The sequence below is a fragment of the Zingiber officinale genome, chromosome 4B, assembly GCF_018446385.1.
Source record: "Zingiber officinale cultivar Zhangliang chromosome 4B, Zo_v1.1, whole genome shotgun sequence".
In the NCBI taxonomy this organism is placed as follows: Eukaryota; Viridiplantae; Streptophyta; class Magnoliopsida; order Zingiberales; family Zingiberaceae; genus Zingiber; species Zingiber officinale.
The window spans coordinates 128,165,544-128,186,734 of record NC_055993.1 but is presented as its reverse complement, the minus strand read 5'-3'; positions in this window follow the sequence as shown (position 1 = coordinate 128,186,734).

Sequence of the window (21,191 nt, the reverse complement as noted above, 5' to 3'; positions counted from 1 at the left end):
CCGGAATTTCTACATGTAGAACGAAGGAAGCAGCTTTCTACGCGCCCGAAGCAGAGGGCGTCGCCGGGCGGAGGCGGGTGCGGAATGGCAGGGCGTACGGAGGCGGCGGAAGCGGCGGCGGCGGGGCAGCGAAGGGGACGCAACGGAGGATGAGCGTGCGGACTCGCCAAGGGATGGGAGCTCGGAGCAGCAAGTGCTCCAGCACGCCGGCCACCGCCGCCGTGTACTCCTCCAGCAGCTCCGCCATCTCGGCCACGAGCATCATCTCGCTTCCTTCTCGGTTGGTCGGTCGGTCGGGCCCGCGAGCTCAACACAGGGAAACCCTAAATCAGCTCCTCCCTCAGCTCCCCGAGATCGATGGCGAAAAGTGCGGGAAACTGATCACAACTAATTTGGCACAAATCGCAGGATGCGGCTCCGCTTTAACAATCGGCTGACGCATTGGATTCGGTAGAACGATCGTTATTTTAAAAAAGAAGAAACGGGGGCAGTTACCGAGCATGATTCTTGAAACTTCCAGTGTGCGGCCGCATGTCACGAGATCCGCTTTCAGAATGCTAACACGCACAATCACCTGCGTCCTGATTAGATAGTAAGTGGACCCCTCCTAATTATACAAGTAAAACAAAAGGGTAAGGATCGGGTGTAAGTTTTACAAGTAACTATTACCTTACGTTGAATAGCTTAACTTATCCGATGAGTAATTTGCACTTTACCCCTGGTTTTTTAATTGTGTTCAGAATAGTCCCCAACGGTGAGTCGGATGTGGAGTTTGGCTGATGCGAGAAATTATAAACGAAGTATGGTATGCACGAAAGGGTACGTTCACTCTCATACATTCATCTCATTTTGATTATAGTTCTATTATTTTTATTCTCATCTTTTGATTTAGTATAGGAGGAGATCAGATTTTCTGATCTAGAATTTTTTGAATCAAAGAAAATCATACATGTTTATTGGTGGGATGAGTTGGACTCCACCTATTTAATAGATGGGGTACAACTCACCTATCCAATGAACATACAAGAGTCCAAGATTGATCTAGGAATTTTGTACCAGAGAATTTGGCGTCCGTATCGGAGGATCTTTATCAAAACTAGATCGACACCCTTTGACTATACGTTGACTTTGAACAAAAATTCTTCTACGTGACAAGTAGAAGACGTGGAGCACTCTACCATCATTTCCGGCTGAGAGGTTCTGAATTTTGCCGCATCATAATTAAGTTTATGGTCTATTATCTCTAACACCTCAAACAATGACTGAGTTGGTTCGATTGATCTACTTGATCTGTGGGTCATGAGGATTGATGCCAACATCATCGATCCGGGTTAGCCACTGACGTTGATGTCGTCACCTCGGGGTAACCGCCTCTTGTCCACGTTTTTTTTTTTCCTTTCTTCCCTCGTGTATTTCTTTACAGCCGTCATTGGATACCCGAGCCGTAGTCCCTAACTTCAAAGGAGGATTCTCTCCAAGCAATCCCTTGTCTTGTATCATTTTTAGCAAGTGAGAGCTTGTGTTCGCCAAAACCCTAACACTACCACCCTGCCAATCTTATTCACTTAATCCTTTTTTTCATAGTCACATATCTTAATGGCTAAGGAATGAGAAATATTTCTCATGTTACATGAATCAAATATTGAAAAGTCATCCCCTTCTCAACACTATGTTTTCATTTGATACAAATATCATTTCCTTAGGAAGAAAGATATTTGATAAAGACTAATAACTTTCGGATATAATATTAGAATAGAAAGATCCATTACATAATAAACTCTTACTTTTAAACCATTTATGGTGATAGTCAACAATTCGTAGTATTTTTCTGATGTATTCTCGATGAACTAGTATGTATATATAGATGTGAGAGAATCTGCTTGGGAAGTAATAAACATCTTTGACATCTCTTCGTATGTAAAAAAATTCTCGACATGAAAACAAGGAGACAAAGGATTGATCTTTGAATAGGAAAAAGAATAGATCCGTAAGGTCCCAAATGAATTGATTTATTGTAAAAAAATGTTTAGTCTTTGAAAATTCTATTCGGTGTCTGTATGGTTTCCCTTTGCAAGAACTCCTCCTCATGCTCTTGAAGTTCATCCTCTTCGTTATAAATGCTCCGCTTGTCCCAAATTGATCCAGCCCAATAGGGAGATCTCAATTAGTGGGCCTTTCAATATAATCAAATAGATTGATCTATGGACGCCATATTCTAAAAGCCTAAACTATGTGATTGAATAAATCCTCCTCCCTTTGTTGCAAGTAGATATCCTCTTCCTCTTCTTCAATCTCTGATTCATATTTTTCATAGTTTTGAATTATATCTAATTGTTTTAGAGATTCATATTTTTCATAGTTTTGAATTATATCTAACTGTTTTCTAGGTTTGGACTGAAAAAGTAATGTCACTCGAATATTATCAAGCCGACTGAAATCTTTTTCTATCCATGATGTTCCTAACAGAGTGTCTTCTAGTTCTAATATACCATGAATAAATAAGAATCATTCTCAGTGAATCTATAAAAATTGATCCAATTATTTTCATCAAATCCAAGTGAAGACTAAATATCTTAAGCGATCAATCCAGCAGAACAATTCAAAAGATAAAAAAAGTATCATTAATTTCTTCATGCTCGTTCCAAGCTCGAAGTACCATTTATACAAATAAAAACCTCCTTTACATGATTTCTTCTTCATATAGATAGATATAAGATATACGGGGCAATTACTTAAGAGTATATTTTGTGCAAAATCCCTTCCTATTTGATAGAAAACGATCCTATGATCTTGAACCGATATTAATTGGAATTGCAAATCTCAAGTTGTCTATAAAGAGATGAATCTAATTGTATTAGTTTCTATAATTGATTTCTTTTATATAATACAAATAGATAGGGTCTCATTATAAGTGTTGCAAGATCTTGTGCATTGGAATCCATAATTATGGACCCAAATTTGTTAGGGTGTGTTAGTACCCCAAAGTAGTTTTGATATGATCAACCAAGTCAGGTTAGGTTCTGTTGATATTTAATTCATGTGTCTAAGTGTGCAGGAACTTAGGAGCATAGGAAGTCGAGCGAAAGACGTAGCTAGCGAGAAGGATGGCACGGGAAAAAGCCGACAGGCTCAGTGCGTCCGAGGGACGAGGTGCTACGGAAGAGTACGCTAGCAGACGAGAAGAAGGTGTACAGCGTTTTCGAGGGACGAGAAGCTAGAGTGAAAAACTGCTTGAAGATCATAAAAGAAGTTCAGCTGAGCCTTATTCTGGATGGCCAAAATCACCTAAGCGAGCGGAGCCGAAGCGAAAGATCCGGACCAATGTGAGCAGAATCGGAATAGAAGACCGGGACCGAAAGTCAACAAAATGTTGACTTCTTGGTCCGGGCACCTGGACCAAGAATTTTATCCAAATTCGACGTTACGCTTCCCGTTATGACAGGGATAAAAGTTATCCCCCTCCAGGTGTCTGGAACCCTTCCAGGCGCCCCAACCAGAGCTATAAATACAGTCCTAGTCCCAGAAGATCAGAACAACACTTGTAAATGCTTATCTTTTGTTCTACTACTGGTTTGTGAGTCATCAATACTGTAAGAGCCTTCTCCACCAGAAGGAGACTTTGATAGTGAGCTTCAACTACTACTTTGGATTAGCAATCATCTACTTGCAAACCAAGTAAAAAATCTATACCTCTTTTTTTTTAATTAGTCTCTTATTTATTTTATGCAAGTGTATTGATCCGGCGGTAAGAATGGGGGACCCACTTCCTGAAGGGTCCCAGCTTGAGGATAGATGGAGGGCTGACTAAGCGGGTAATGGCCGCACCGAGCAGTTGAGCAGGTCCGAGCGGAGCCAGAGATAACCCAGCCATGGGCTTGGGTTTCCGACGCCAAGGTGGGAGGACTGAATGGCCGAGCGGGTGTCTGCTCGGCTGGGACCGAAGGGCCGAGTGGGTGGTCCGTTCGGCCAGGATAAGGGCGAGGATACAAAGGTTAGCTGAGCAGCCTATTCGTTCTGCTCGGGATATGGGATGTCAGTAAGGGCATGTCTGATGATTAGGTCGTACACAAGATTGCACGATGGTGGATCTCGCCGTCACATCATGGAGAGGTTGATACAGTAGAGGTATGGCCTTATGGATGCCCTTCTGACAAACTCATACCTGGGCATGGTCGAAAGCAGGTGATTGCTTTGATTGGCGCGCCCAGGCTCCTTCGAGAGGTCTATATAAGGTCTCTATTTCTTCACCGGAGGTACGCGGGTCTTAATCTCTGAAGCCACCTCTTTGTTATTCCTCGCCTGACTTGAGCGTCGGAGGGCCGTCGCCGGGACACCCCTCCCGACTCGGTTTGTTGCAGGTTCGCCGGAGCACTCGAGGGTCCAGCAGGGAGCGCCACGTCCCCAGCGTCCGTTGACTTCTGATTCGGACAGGATCATGTATGATTTAATTAAGTTGTAAAATTCGAGAAAGGTTTGCTTTTTCTTTTGGCAAGGCTATTCACCCCCCTCTAACCGCCCACCAAGGGTCCAACAAGTAGTATCAGAGCTAGGACGCTTCAGGAGGACTAACTGCCAGAGCTAGCATCTACCCGCCAATGTTTGAGGGGGAATTCTTATTCTGTAATCGAAAAATGGAGGTATTTTTTGAACTAATTTTGATATAATGTTTTCTATGAAATTTGGTTTTGATATCCCCAAAAGAAAAGATGGAAAAGAACTCGAGGAACATCTTTGGACTCAGACGTAGCGTGACAAATTCATAGCAAATGGTAAGGTCAAGCTCCACCTACTGAGTGTTCTTCCCACTCAAGAACTCGACAAAATAGGCAACTACCAATGCGCAAAAGAACTTTGATAAAAGTTCTTGTACCTCTATGATCAATCAACGAAAGAATAATCTGATTATGCTACGGATACCAACTCGGCTACAAAAGGCATCCGGATCCTAAGAGATTATCGGAACATCACTAATTGCCGAATACCTATCCGAAAATGACGAAAGTACCTTGGAAATAAGCATCGAGAGCATTGATGAAAGAGGAGACATTGTAAAAGAAAGTGTCAATGAAGGGGGAGAATCTACCGATGAATATATGGTAAGTCAGGTAAGTAAGCTTCCTCCAGAGCAATTATTTAAAATTATGTAAATGTTAAACAAATCATTATATAGAAAAAGAACAAAGTATGTAAAATCAAAGAAAGAATATGCATCTTAAAAGAAGAATTTCAGAAATTAATTGATGAAAATATAAAATTAAAAGATAAAATAGAAATATTAGAAAAGGAAAATTCATATTCAAACTTTGTGCATGTTCCAGAAAGAAATTATAAACATCATCGAAGGCTTAACTGGTATTTTAAATACCATAAGAACCAGTAGATAGGAACTTATATTAGATTCCAAAGCCAATTTTAAAGTGAAAAAACATCATTCATGCTTAAATTCTTCTTGCATTGATTTAATTTGCTTGCTTAGAATTGTCAATTTTTTTAAAAATTATTTCATATAATTTCTATTTGAAATTAATTCAATCTAAATTCTTCTGGAAAAAAGGAATTCAACATCTATCAATAAAAAAAACTTAAAAATATTTTTTCTTTTATCTTTGAATCATTTTTTATTATATCGTACAGTGTAATTTTTTTACAAATCTTATTTTTTTATGAATTATTATCATATTATCAATCAATGAAAATTTTTTCCGTTGGTAAATTTTTTATAAATTACCTAACTGCAAATTTTTTATCAAAAATCCTTGAACAATAATTTCTTTTGAAATCTTTTTATTTTTTATGCTAATTGTCATAATACATACTCAGAAAATCTCTTAAAACTTTTTGTTCAAAAGCTATTTTTAGGATTTTTTTTAAGAAAATAATTTATTTTTACTTAAATCAACTTGATAATTTAGTAAAAAAAAATTGGCTTTGATTATATTTGCCTTACTGCTATAAAAAATTGTTAGAATTTTTTACCAATTAAAACTAATTTTTTTCTTTTCCAAAGATGGTTTATAACTTACAAAAAAAAAAATCAGATTTTTAAAATTTCAACTTAATAATTTTTTGGATAATAATTATCCCTTAGACTTTGGTTTATATTTATTTTCAAAAGCACTTTAGAGTACTCCATTTTTAATATGATAAGAATTCGATATTAAGTCTAGGGGAGAGTAGTTAGTTTTTTTTGTACTTGTAAATTTTTTTTGTACTAGCAAAAATTATAACTGTTATTTGTTTGTGATTTACCCTAACTTAACTTGGAGTTGCTCACATAAAAAATGATAGATTATTAGTACCCCAAGATAGTTTTGATATAATTAACCAAGTCAAGTTAGGTCATGTTGGTATTTAACCCCTGTGTCTAAGTGTGTAGGGACTTAGGAGCGCAGGAAGTCGAGCGAAAGACGCAGTTAACGAGAAGGACGGCACGGGAGAGAGCCGACGGGCTCAGTGCATCCAAGGGATGAGGTGCTGCGGAAGAGTATGCTAGCGGACAAGAAGGAGGCGTGCAACGTTTATGAGGGACGAAAAGCCGGAGCGGAAGACTGTTCGAAGATCGGAAAAGGGGTTTGGGTGAACCCTATTCTGGATGGGCGAAATCACCCAAGCGAGAGAAGCCGGAGCGGAAGACTCAGACCAATACGAGGGAAACCGAAGCAGAAGACTGTGACCAAAAGTCAATAAAATGTTGACTTTTTTTGTCCTAGCACCCGGACCAGAAATTTTATCCAAACTCGACGTGGCGCATTTCGTTGCGATGAGGATAAAAGTTTATCCCCCTCTAAGCACCTGGAACTATTCTAGACACCCCGACCAAGGCTATAAATACAACTTTGGTCCCAGAAGGTCAGAACAACACTTGTAAATGCTTATCTTTTGTTCTACTATTGGTTTGTGAGTCATCAACACTGTAAGATGCTTCTCCACCTGAATGAGACTTTGATAGTGAGCTTCAACTGCCTTGGATTAGCAATCATCTGAGTACAAACCAAGTAAAATATATGTGTTTCTTTTTCTTTAATTAGTCTCTTATTTCTTTTATGCAAGTGTATGATTTTATTAAACTGTAAAGTTCGAGAAAGATTTATTTTTTATTTTGTAGGGCTATTCACCCCCTCCCCTCCCCCTCCAGCCGGCCGCCAAAGGTCTAATAGGGTGCAATATTTTATTTTCCAAGTGAAAGAATGAAAAAGTGTTTTTGTTGTTGTTGATCAAGAAGTCTTCGTATCTTAAGGCACGTATTTAATCTATTTAGAACTATTAGAGCGGGATCCAATTTTTGGAGAATATGAGTCTAACCAGTATAAAGAATATTTATAGTAGAATATATTTCACAATCTTTGGAGAGAGAATTTTGTAATAGACTAAAGCAGGGGTGTAATCGAGCCGAGCCGAGCCGAACTCTTGGATGTTTGAGTTTGACTCGTTTATAATCGAGCCGAGCTCGAGCTTTATTTAACTAATATATTCATGGCTCACGAGCTTATTCGAACCTAAACGAGCTTAATAAATATAAATTATAAATTTAAATATTCATTGCAAACTAAATTATATATTTTAAAAAAATTATAATATTCTTGTTAAAATTTATAATTTTATTCTAATAAATAAATTTAATATATTTGTCTATGTTTTTCATAAATAGAGTGTAAAATCTATAAATTCAATATCAAAATTATTATTATTTTTAATTAAAAGTTGATTTATGAACTTAACGAACATGTTCACAAGCTAACGAGCCGAATATTGTGAAGCTTGAGCTTGGTTTGTTTATCTTAACGAGCCTCATTAAACGAACTCAAACGAGCTTTTATCGAATCGAGCTTCGAATAGCTCACGAGCGACTTGACTCATTTACACCCCTAGACTAAAGGATCTATAATTCACATATAGACCATGAATATTTGGAATTCATATTATGTAAGGAGACATTGCTCTTACTAATGTGAATTGAAAGGTGATATCAATCCGTATATACTCAATGACATATCCATAGTTAACATTGTTAGACACAAACAATCTGCCGGAGATTTTAGGGGTATTAGCTGAATTCAAATAACACTGATTTAAATTCAACTTACAGTAGAGATGACCTGAGCGAATAATCTCAGGCTGCCAGCAGGGGCTGGTTTCTGCTCCGAGCTGAAGAATTGCCGAGCAAGAAGATCGGCTAAGCCACTAGTCTGTGTTGCCAAGCGGGCGGATCGACCGAGCAGAGGGCATATCAGCCAAGCAGATCGGTCGAGATGAGGTCGGTCGGTCAGCCCGGTCGGTCGACCGGGTCGGCGGGTCGGTCGGTCGGCCGGGTCGACGGGTCGGTCGGTCGGCCGGGTCGGAGGGTCGGTCGACCGGGTCGGCGGGTCGGCGGGTCGGTCGGTCGGGTCGGCGGGTCGATCGGTCGGTCGGTCGGTCGGGTTGACCAGGTCTGTTCAGAGCAGATCTGCAGAACAGAAGACCAGGTCTGCAGAGCAGTCTCGAAAGAGCAGTAAGGTCGGGCAAAATCCCGACCGGGCAAGCTGACCGAGGCCTGCAAGTAGCAGTTTCCTTGAAACAGATTCGCCCCCACCTCCGGCTGTGCTTCGAGGCTTATTTGGGAGATCTGTTTCCCATGATACAACGGTCTGACCGCGAACTCCACCAAGCACCGGTGGTCATGGCGAACTGAGTGGTACCCGAAAGCTACCGCGGGTAATCTGTCGAGCAAGAGTTGCACGACAGAGAAGGGGAATGAGGAGGAGAGCTTCTGCTTGCTTTTGCTGTGTTATCTGTGCAACCCTTTTGCCTGAGGTCGCAGCCTTCTTATATAGGAGCTCAAGACCAAAGGACACCATTAATGGTCATTACTCAACGCCAGCTTTTCACTTGGCCGTTTTGAATATGCATTAATTTTCCTTTAATGCATCCGTTACACAAGCAGCAAAAAGATATATGTGTGGCAAAATGTTGGTTGTTCCACTTGGGCAAGTTTTTGCTCCGACCGGTCCGACATTCGTGTGCGCAGGTCGCGCTCGCGCACGAGTCAACTTGGTTCAATGCAATCCGGGCCCTGAATTTGCACCCCCCTGCGCACCCACGCGTGAGAGAGAGCCTCTCCCCATGCATTTGTTCACATCCTCAATGCATGTGAATCAATATAAACCAACAAACTTGCCTTGAAACTTCCAATGTGGGACTAAAGTCTCATTCACAATGGAGCTTCTTCTCTTCCACCTCTTCTCCATTCACACTTATTCAACAATCCCCCACATGAATGGAGATAGGATATGTGATAACATTCAGCAGTTGAGTCAAGTATAGGATAAGTAGGGTTTACCCTTTGAACCTTCCCTTGTGAAGATCTGGTTGCTTACTGGCTGATAGTAGACACGATGTCCTTGAACTATACTGCCGTCTGTGTAAGCAGTGACAAATCTCACCCAAGACTCTCCTTGATACAACTCAGTTCTCATGAGTGTGTTCGTTCTTGGCCATGAACACGTCTGGTTCTATGAGAAGCTCTAAGAATTGTGCCTCCAATTCTCTTCGAAGCGGTCCCACTTCTTTCTCACATAGGTGATCCCTCAAGAGTTACCATCTACTCTTTTTGATCATTAAAAGCTCATTAGCTTATCCTGTTCTAGTCACTGTTTCAATGTGCTACCCCCCACAATGTCTCTAGTCAGTGCAGATTAGTTGTCCCTTTGAACCTAGTTCTTGGGATCTCCAGTCAGCATAGGTTGGGTGTCCTCTGCACTGATCGTTGACAACGGCACCAAGCCCATTCCCTGTGATGAGCTTGCTACTAACTCTAGATTTAACCCCTTGGTTAACGAATCCGCTAGGTTATCCTTTGACTTCACATAGTCAACAGTGATAACTCCAGTTGAGAGTAGTTGTCTAATGGTATTATGTCTTCGACGTATATGTCTAGACTTACCATTATACAGATGACTCTGATCGTTGACAACGGCACCAAGCTCATTCCCTGTGATGAACTTGCTACTAACTCTAGATTTAACCCCTTGGTTAACGAATCCGCTAGGTTATCCTTTGACTTCACATAGTCAACAGTGATAACTCCAGTTGAGAGTAGTTGTCTAATGGTATTATGTCTTCGACGTATATGTCTAGACTTACAATTATACAGATGGCTCTGTGCTCGACCGATTGCTGATTGGCTATCGCAATGTATGTAAATCGCCGGCACAGGTTTCGGTCATCGAGGAATATCTTCTAAGAATTGCCGTAGTCATTCAGCCTCTTCACCGTACTTGTCAAAAGCTACAAACTCAGATTTCATCGTGGATCTGGTTATTACGGTTTGCTTAGAAGATTTCCAGGAAATGGCTGCACCTGCTAGAGTGAAGACATATCCACTCGTAGACTTAGAGTCTTTTATGTCAGATATCCAACTTGCATCGTTGTATCCTTCAATCACAGCAGGATATCTCGTGTAGTGCAGTCCATATTCACGAGTATATCTCAAGTACCTTAGTACTTTTGTTATCCCTTTTCAGTGCTCAACACCTGGATTACTCGTGTATCTACTCAGTTTGCTTACTGCGTAGGCCAAGTCTGGTCGAGTACAACTCATTAAGTACATCAGACTTCCAATTACTCGAAAGTACTCTATCTGCGAGATACTTTCACCTCGATTTTTCGATAGATGTTGACTCGTATCTATCGGCGTTCGTGCCAACGCAGTATCACCCTTGGTGAATTTCTCAAGAATCTTGTCCACGTAATGGGATTGACCAAGAACAAGTCCTTCTGTCGTTCTAAGAATTTTGATTCCTAGAATCACATCAGCTAGGCCCATGTCTTTCATATGAAATCTTGAGTTCAACATATCTTTAGTGGATTTGATTATCTTATCATTGCTCCCAATGATAAGTATGTCGTCTACATAGAGGTACAAGATGACATAGTCACTCTCTGTGGCTCTTATGTAGACACATTTATCACATTCATTGATCTTGAATCCACATTCCTTCATGGCATTATCGAATTTCTCATGCCACTGCTTTGGTGCTTGTTTCAAGCCATATAATGACTTCACTAATCTACAGACCTTGTTTTTCTGTCCTGGCACAGAAAACCCCTCAGGTTGGTCCATATAGATTTCCTCTTCTAAATCCCCGTTTAGAAAGGCTGTCTTTACATCCATTTGATGTACTTCGAGATTCCATAGAGCGGCAATAGCCAACAATACTCTAATGGAAGTTATTCTCGATACCAGAGAGTATGTATCGAAGTAATCAAGACCTTCTCGTTGTCGGTATCCTTTAATTACCAATCTGGCCTTGTATTTATCGATTGTGCCATCTGATTTCATTTTCTTCTTGAAGATCCACTTGCAACCTAGTGGTTTAATTCCCGGAGGAAGATCCACAAGTTCCCAAGTGTGATTTTGCAAGATAGATTCTATCTCAGATGCAATTGCCTCTTTCCAGCGAGGTCCATCAGAAGAGCCTACAGCTTCTGAGTAACTTCGGGGCTCACTCTCCAACATGAAAGTGATAAAATCCGATCCATAGGATTTTTCTACCCGAGCTCTTTTGCTCCGTCTAGGCTCAACCTCCATGGGTTCCTCGTCGTCATCATCTTCTTCTTCGCCTTGTGTTTCGATTGCTCGTTTTGAGGAGCTAGCATCCTCACGAGTCTTATACGGAAACACATGCTCAAAGAAAGAGGCATTTCTCGATTCGATTATCGAGTTCCTGTGTATCTCCGGTACGTATGACTCATACACACGAAATTGATAAGCACTGCTGTTATGTGCATATCCAATAAATATGCAATTAACAGTCTTTGGTCCTATCTTAATCCTTTTCGGATCAGGTACCAATACTTTGGCAAGACACCCCCACATTCGTAAATATTTGTAGGACGGTTGTCTTCCATTCTACAACTCATAAGGGCTCTTATCTATTTTCTTCCGGGGCACCTTATTTAAAAGGTAATTAGCTGTTAACACAGCTTCCCCCCACATGGACTCTGGCAATCCAGAACTTAATAGAAGAGCATTCATCATCTCCTTAAGAGTTTGATTCTTTCGCTCAACAACTACGTTTTGCTGAGGAGTATACGGAGCTGTTGTTTCGTGTCTGATCCTATGTTCAGCACACAACTCAGCGAACGGTGACACATATTCACCGCCTCGGTCACTTCGAACCACCTTAATTTTCCTATTAAGTTGGTTTTCAACCTCATTCTTATAGAGAGCAAATTTCTCTATAGCTTCATCCTTACTTTTAAGAAGATACACATAATAATATTTTATGTTATCATCTACAAAAGTGATGAAGTATTTATTACCACCACGTGTTGGTGTACCTTTTAGGTCGCACACATCAGTGTGGATTAAGTCAAGTGGTTCATTACTTCTTTCAATATGTTGAAAGGATGACCTTGTCATTTTCACTTCAACACAAATCTCACACTTATGTTTTGGGTCAAGGTGGAATGTAGGTATGCTTTGCATGTTTATTAATCTACGCAACACATCGTAGTTAACATGTCCTAGTCTACCATGCCACAAACACGAAGACTCAAGCATATAAATGGAAGAGCTTTCATTTTTATTTATCTTGGGCCTAATGGCCATTACATTGAGCTTAAACAGCCCATCAGATACATAGTCTCTTCCTACAAACATTCCATTATTGGACAATACAACTCTGTCCGACTCAAAAACAATGTGAAAGCCATGCTTGCTCAAAAGTGATCCGGACACTAGATTCTTCCGAATCTCCGGAACATACAGCACATTGTTCAGAGTGAGGTCCTTGCCCGAGGTCATCTTCAGCACCACCTTTCCTTGGCACATGATGTCCGAGGTTGCTGAGTTCCCCATGAACAATTTGTCTCCAGTGACTTCCTCGAAGTTGTGGAGCAGCTCCTTGTTGCAGTACACATGTCTGGTGGCTCCAGTATCGATCCACCATTACCGCGGATTTGAACCAATCAGATTCAGTTCTGAGACCACAGCGCAGAGGTCGTCCATTTCTGGTCCCTCATTCAATTTGGCCTCTTGCTTCTTCTTCGGCTTTCTGCACTCCGAAGATTTGTGACCTACTTTGTCACAGTTGAAGCACTTCCCAGAAAACTTCTTCTTACTGATGCCTCCTCTAGGTCTCATCTTGGAAGACTTGGGGTTCTTCCGTTTCGAGCTTTGACCGTGCTCGATCACGTTGGCTTTCACAGTAGCCTGAGAGAACAGTTTCCTCTCTGAACTCTTGTTGTCTTCTTCGATGCGAAGTCGAACAATGAGTTCCTCTACATTCATCTCCTTCCGTTTGTGCTTCAGGTAGTTCTTGAAATCCTTCCAGCAGGGAGGCAGCTTCTCAATGATAGCAGCCACCTGGAAGGTTTCACTCAGAACCATCCCTTCTGAGTGGATCTCGTGCAAGATCACCTGAAGCTCCTGGACTTGGCTGATCATAGTCTTGAGTCTACCATCTTGTAGTCCAGGAATCGGCCCACGATGAACTTCTTTGCCCCTGCATCCTCCGTCTTGTATTTCTTGTCCAGGGACTCCCACAGCTCCTTAGTCGTTCTCTTCATGCTATACACAGCGTACAGCGAGTCGGCAAGGCAGTTGAGGATGTAGTTTCGGCAAAAGAACTCAGAATGAGTCCATGCCTCCACTGTACTGATGGTCTGTGCATCAGCATCCTCAGCTCGCTTGGGAGGGTCCTCAGTCAAGAACCGAGTCAGGTTGAGCGTGGTCAAGTAGAAGAGCATCTTCTGCTGCCACCTCTTGAAGTTCAGTCCACTGAACTTCTCTGGCTTTTCCTCATGACTGATTGGCACAGTTCCAATCGGGGCGGAGGGGGCCTGCACTTGTTGAGTCTGTTGCACCTCAACATTTTGTTCCATGGCCATCTCAACAGAAACGAGTCTGTTTCAAGATTGTTAGACACAAACAATCTACCGGAGATTTTAGGGGTATTAGTTGAATTCAAATAGCACTGATTTAAATTCAACTTACAGTAGAGATGACCTGAGCGGATAATCTCAGGCTGCCAGTAGGGGCTGGTTTATACTCCGAGCCGAAGAATTACTGAGCAAGAAGATCGGCTGAGCCACTAGTCTGTGTTGCCGAGCAGGCGGATCGACCGAGCAGAGGGCAGATCAGCCAAGCAGATCGGTCGAGATGAGGTCGGTCGGTCAGCCGGGTCGGTAGGCCAGGTCGGCGGGTCGGTCGGTCGGCCGGGTCAGCGGGTCGGTCGGCGGGTCGGCGGGTCGGTCGGCCGAGTCGGTCGATCGGCTGGGTCGACGGTCGGTTGGGTCGGCGTGCAGCAGAACAGGTCTTGACAGAAAGGAAGACCAGGTCTGTTTAGAGTAGAATGACCAGGTATGTTCAGAGCAGATCTGCAGAACAGAAGACCAGGTCTGCAGAGCAGTCTCGAAAGAGCAGTAAGGTTGGGCAAAATCCCGACCGGGCAAGCTGACCGAGGCCTGCAAGTAGCAGTTTCCTTGAAACAGATTCGCCCCCACCTCCGGCTGTGCTTCGAGGCTTATTTGGAAGGTCTGTTTCCCAGGATACAAGCTTTTCACTTGGCCGTTTTGAATATGCATTAATTTTCCTTTAATGCATCCGTTACACAAGCAGCAAAAAGATATAAGTGTGGTAAAATGTTGGTTGTTCCGCTTGGGCAAGTTTTAGCCCCGACCGGTCAGCATTCGTGTGCGCAGGTCGCGCTCGTGCACGAGTCAACTTGGTTCAATGCAATCCAGGCCCTGGATTTGCACCCCCCTGCGCACCCACGCGTGAGAGAGAGCATCTCCCCATGCATTTGTTCACATCCTCAATGCATGTGAATTAATATAAACCAACAAACTTGCCTTGAAACTTCTAATGTGGGACTAAAGTCCCATTCACAATGGAGCTTCTTCTCTTCCACCTCTTCTCCATTCACACTTATTCAACAAACATATTCATCATATCTGGTAACTCCGTATCAAAATCAAGATCATCGTCAATATCGAGACTATCATTAATATTGATATAGTCACGATAATCACTATCGTCATTATCACTATCATCAATAAAAAAAACTTCAAGCTTCTACTATGAATACAGAAAATTATTCGGAAATATCATAATGAAAGGAACATGGGAGTTTGTTGTTGGTATTTGACCAAATAGGATCGTCCAGTTCCTATAAAGTCTATCACTAAAATACCCCTAGAAGGGGATAGGGCTAAACAGAGCGAGAAGGGTTTTTTCTGTAAGATGGGAAATGAAAATTATTAGCCTCATATGAGGTTTGTGAATAATTGATTGTTTGATAATGAGTAAGAAATATCCGTCTTTCTACTAAATAGAATCTATTGAACTCATTGTTGGACCCCGTAGTAGTTTTGATGTGATCAACCAAGTTGGTTAGGTCCTGTTATGTTTGATCCCTGTGTCTGAGTGTGCAGGAGCTTAGGAACACAGGAAGTCGAGCGGAAGACGCAGCTAGTGAGAAGGACGGTACAGGAAGGGAGCCGACGGGCTCGATGCGTCCGAAGGACGAGAGAGTTGCGGAAGAGTACTCCGGTGGGCGTGAAGAGCGTGCGCGACGTTCGAGGGACGTTAAGCCCGGACGGAAGGCTGCTCGAGGAAAAGGCTGGGAATTGGGTTCGGGTGAGCCTTATTCCGGTTGGCCGCAATCACCCAAAAGAACGGAGCATCGGAAGCTGAAGAAACCAGGCTAAAAAGTGTGCTGCCAGCTTGGAGGCGCCTAAGGCGCCTTCAACCCTGTTGAAGGCGCCTTCAACAGGTCAAATTTGACCATTTATGCTACGGATAAAGTTTTATCCGCTAACCGAGCTGGAGGCACCTTGAACCTTGTTGGAGGCGCCTTGGACCCTCGGGATAGAGTTTCCAGGAGCTATATAAAGGCCCCTGGAGCTAGGAATTCAATAACAACTTCTACATTCAACTCTGTACTTAATTCCTAGCAATAGTTCTGAGCCGTTAGTGTGTAAAAGGCTTCTCCGCCTTCAGCAAAGGAGATTCTTCTAGTGCGCTTTTTCATCGCCCTGGATTAACAACCTCCTTGGTTGTAACCAGGTTAATTGCAGAGTCTCTTTTTATTTCTGTTGATTTAATTGTTATTATTTTACTATTGCTTTTATGAGTTGAAATCCGAGGAGGGTATAGTTTTTACTTTTGATTTCAGCAATTCACCCCCCTCTTGCCGGCCTCCGCTGCACCAACAATTGGTATCAGAGCAAGACCGCTCAGAAGGACTAACCGCCGACTGATGCACAACGATCAAAACGATGGCCGCAGACAGTGATTACCCACCTGCATTCGAGGGGGAGTTTGCTTCATGGAAGCAAAAGATGGAGGTATACCTTAACACTGATTTTTCTATTTATTTAGTAATGAAATCTGGTTATGAAGCACCAAAGAAAGCAAATGGAGAAGAACTCGAGAAATACTTCTGGAATGAGAAGAAACGTGACGAGTTTATGGCAAATGCACGGGCTGAATTTCATCTCCTAATCACAATACCAAATGAAGATCTCAACAAAGTCGGAGAGTACAATAACGCAAAAGAACTTTGGGAAAAATTCTTAAAACTCCACGAAGAACAAATTGATGTTGAATCCGACTCCTCGATGGACACTGATCCGACGTCAGAAGAGTCTGAACTGAGGTAAATGCCGAGACAGAACCAATAACCGAACTCCAACTTGAAGACCTAGAATGCTCATCACAAATGAGCATTGATGAAGGGGGAGAAACATCAGAAGACGAAAACAACTCGACAGAGGGAGAATCAACCGCCGATAAGGTAAGTCAGGTATGGTCTCCACCTCTTGGCAAATTAATTGCTTCAATTGAAATATTGCCGAAAAGTTTTCGTGAATTACAAATTATTTCGTCGAAAGAATATTTTAAATTAAAAACTGAAAAACTATTAAAGAATATTGAGTTAAAAGACACAATTTGTCAATTAAAAGATTTTGACAAACTAACAATAGAAAATGTACAATTTTTGCATGCTCAATATTTGTTGCCATAATTCTAAAAAACTATGAATTAAGAACTTATGAGAAGTTAAAATGGAAATTTAAAAATCATGATACTTGATCTTAGGTGGAATATTAGACCTAGCGCTTTCAGAGAAGAAAATTAAACAGTAAATTTCCTTATAAAGCTTTGTCAAGGAAGTGGTTGTTGCTCCAATAACTAAGAAGGCCTAGTGCCTCGCCACGACCTGGAAGCTGAAATACTGAAATGAAAGGTTTAATTAACTTTCTGAAAAAGCATTTAAAAAATTAGAATTAAATAATGCTTTGAAAGTTTAATCAAACATTTTTGAAAATTTTGTTTATAAATTCATTTCTAGAAATATTTTTTCCTGGAAATATTCTAAAGACTTAATTTGCTTTTTGACTTGAAATTCTTTTATAAATCCTTAGAATTTTTGAAAATTCAAAAAGTTTTTTAACTTAGAATTTTATTTAAAAGGTTCCCTCTAATTAGGACCCCATTTTTGCTATGATCAAAGGGGGAGAGAAAAGTACAAGTTAAGGGGGAAGTTAAGGAAAATGAAAATTTTACCTATTTTTTGAAAATGTGTTGCAATTTTACTAATTGAAAAAATTATGTTTAACTTGTTAGTTTAGTAATTTTTTCTTTAAAAATTACTTTTTATGTCTATTTGTTACCCTAACTTGAACTTGAGTTGATGCACATCAAAAAGGGGGAGATTGTTGGACCCCGTGGTAGTTTTGATGTGATCAACCAAGTTGGTTAGGTCTTGCTGTGTTTGATCCCTGTGTCTGAGTGTGCAGGAGCTTAGGAACACAGGAAGTCGAGCGGAAGACGCAGCTAGCGAGAAGGACGGCACGGGAAGGGAGCTGACGGGCTCGGTGCGTCCGAAGGACGAGAGAGCTGCGGAAGAGTACTCCGGTGGGCGTGAAGAGCGTGCGCGGCGTTCGAGGGACGGAAGGCTGCTCGAGGAAAAGGTCGGGAATTGGGTTCGGGTGAGCCCTATTCCGGTTGGCCGCAATCACCCAAAAGAACGGAGCGTCGGAAGCTGAAGAAACCAGGTTGAAAAGTGTGCTGCCAGTTGGAGGCGCCTCCAGCAGGCTTGGAGGCGCCTCCATCATGATGGCGCAGGGTTGAAGGCGCCTTCAACAGGTCAAATTTGACCGTTTATGCTACGGATAAAGTTTTATCCGTTGACCGAGCTGGAGGCGCCTTGAACCTTATTGGAGGCGCCTTGGACCCTCGGGATAGAGTTTCCAGGAGCTATATAAAGGCCCCTGGAGCTAGGAATTCAATAACAACTTCTACATTCAACTCTGTACTTAATTCCTAGCAATAGTTCTGAGCCGTTAGTGTGTAAAAGGCTTCTCCGCCTTCAGCAAAGGAGATTCTTCTAGTGCGCTTTTTCATCGCCCTGGATTAACAACCTCCTTGGTTGTAACCAGGTTAATTGCTGAGTCTCTTTTTATTTCTGTTGATTTAATTGTTATTATTTTACTATTGCTTTTATGAGTTGAAATTCGAGGAGGGTATAGTTTTTACTTTTGATTTCAGCAATTCACCCCCCTCTTGCCGGCCTCCGCTGCACCAACACTCATGATTCATTAGATATTTTTTATGAATGTCAACTAATGCAATAAACATCCATATGGATACTAACTATATCACCGTTCACGACCCGTGACTATATTTTCTCATCAATCGAATCATCGTTCCTCTGCTCCACCAAATTTTAGTCACCAAAATTGTAGCCTTCTTTCTTTTAGCTCTTTATGCAGTGACAGATTAGATTTTCAAATTCAAACAGTAGCTTCTTTTCTCCTTCTTCTAGTAGTCGTCCTCTTTCATCAAAGGCAAAAGTTCATAACAATATCAGATCTTTCGTATTGTTGATCATACTAGTGGTCATTGCTTTAGAAGATTTGGTTGGTTATTTAGTCAAAGAAGATGTTTCGATAAATTGGCAATCAAACTCAATGTTTGATATCTCCCCGTTGAGTTTGTCTAAGATTCACAAAAGTAAGCATTGAATGCTCTTCTGAGAACACCCGAATGGTTCTCAATAATCGATTCATATTATATTTCTAAGGATTTAGAGGTGAGTTCATTAAAAAGTTTATTTTCTACTTTAGAATTTCACGAATCTATATGTGCAGAACTAAGGAAGGAGTCAAATCAGAACATTATCCTAAGGGCAAAAATGAACGAACTAAACTCCAAATCCTCTATCGATGAAGATGAAGCGGCATTAATGGTAAGAAACTTTAGTAAATATCTTAAGTCTAACAAATTCAGCAAGTTGCAGACTAGGAAACGCGTGCGGAGTAAAGGAAGGTACGATGCTATAATTACCAAGAAGAGGGCACATCAAGGACAACTGTCCTAAACTAAAGAAGGAGAAAGAAAAAGGTAAAGGGTCAAGACAAACGAAGCACAAGAACTTAAAAACCACATAGGATGAAATCATCATCCTTCGAATCTGAGATCGAAGCCTATGCCGGACTGACACTGATGACAGGCCATCAAAGAGACGAAGAAAGTATCTCAGAAATGAGTATCGACCAAGGGAGAGCATCAGATAACGAAATCGTCACGGTACGTAAGGTAAGTTCCCGATCTCCTGAAGAGTTATTTGAGTTTATTAAAATATTTGCTAGAAATATGATTAAATTAGAAAAAAAATACAAAGTTAAAATTAACCTTAGCAAATACGTGTAGACTAGAAGATTTTGATAATTTGAAAATCAAAATTGAAAAATTGAAAGCATAAATAGAAAAATAAAAAAATGACTATACATGCTTAAATACAAATATTTGTCGAAATTCAAATGTTAGATATAATGGTGGCTTAACTGGTATTTACAAAATCACATTGGCCAAATTACAAAAGTGGCCAGAAATTATGTTTCTAAAAGTTATTTGATAAATCCAGTTGAAAAAAAAATGATTAATCAGGCTAGATAAATATAGTAGAAGAAACTTATATTGGGTGCTTAAATCATGTTTAGTTTGATTTAATTATTTTCTATGTGTGCCTTAATTTTTTTAAAAATTAATTATCTCGCATGTCTTCAGTTAATATTTTTGTGTTAAATTTGTTTCTATGAAAAATGAAATAATTATATGTTAATAGAAATTTTTTTAAAATTTTTTTTGACATTAATATTATTTTTTATAAATTTTTTAGATTAATTATTTTAAAAAGATATTTTTGAAAAATTTAATTTCTATGTGATAATAAAATTCATTTTTTGTTAGATTAATTTTTTTGAAATTCTTTGATAATTATCCAATTTCTTATGAATTTTTAATAAAAAATGTAATTTAAATTTTACAATTTATTTGTAGGTAAATTTTGAAAATATTGATTTTTCTACATATTACTTTTGTATTTGAACGTTGAGAAAAATAACCATTTTTTTTTATTTCAAATCTATTTTTAACACATTTAAATTTGAAAATTATTAAACTATTTATTCTATCAAAATAAAAAATAATTTTGGTGAAAAATTTTGTATTAATCTAACTACTTTTATTTGACTTTGACAAAATGTTTCAAGATTTTTCAAAATCTAAAATAATTTTTAAAATTATTTTTGTCAAAATAAAGAATTAATTAATAAAATTGGATTGCTTTTAAAAATATTTTTTTTTGAAAAATATTAGTTTACTATTAATTTTGTTTACAAACTCCTAGCAACGTTTTCAAAGTTTTTATAACTATTTTTTTTTTTTTTTTTTAAATGTGATCACATGGGAGGAAATTATTGGATAATGACATGATATTGTTCACTTTAGGCCTAAGCCCTCATGACTTTACTCTTAGGTTCTCCCCAAAAGGTCTCATGCCAATGGAGATATCTTTCATGATCTTTCCCATCTATTTTTAATGTGAGACTATGTTTGTAACCTTGCAACCCCAACAATCCCCCCAAACAAAGTACCACAGGCTTCCCACGTCCGATCTTCGACCCACCAGGTCTTCCTGCCCCTCGGTCCACCTGACCTACTAAGACTTCCTTGCCTAGCCGCAACTAGGACTTCCTGTCTGGTGTCTGATCCTTTTGATCCGAACATAGGAGCCCCCACTTTCTTTGTTTGAAGTCAATATTGTACCCACATAGCTCAATCAGACCATAGCTCTTGTGCACAGTTGACAATTAAACCTTCTGGCAATCCGGACTCTGATACCAATTGTTGGATCGAAAAG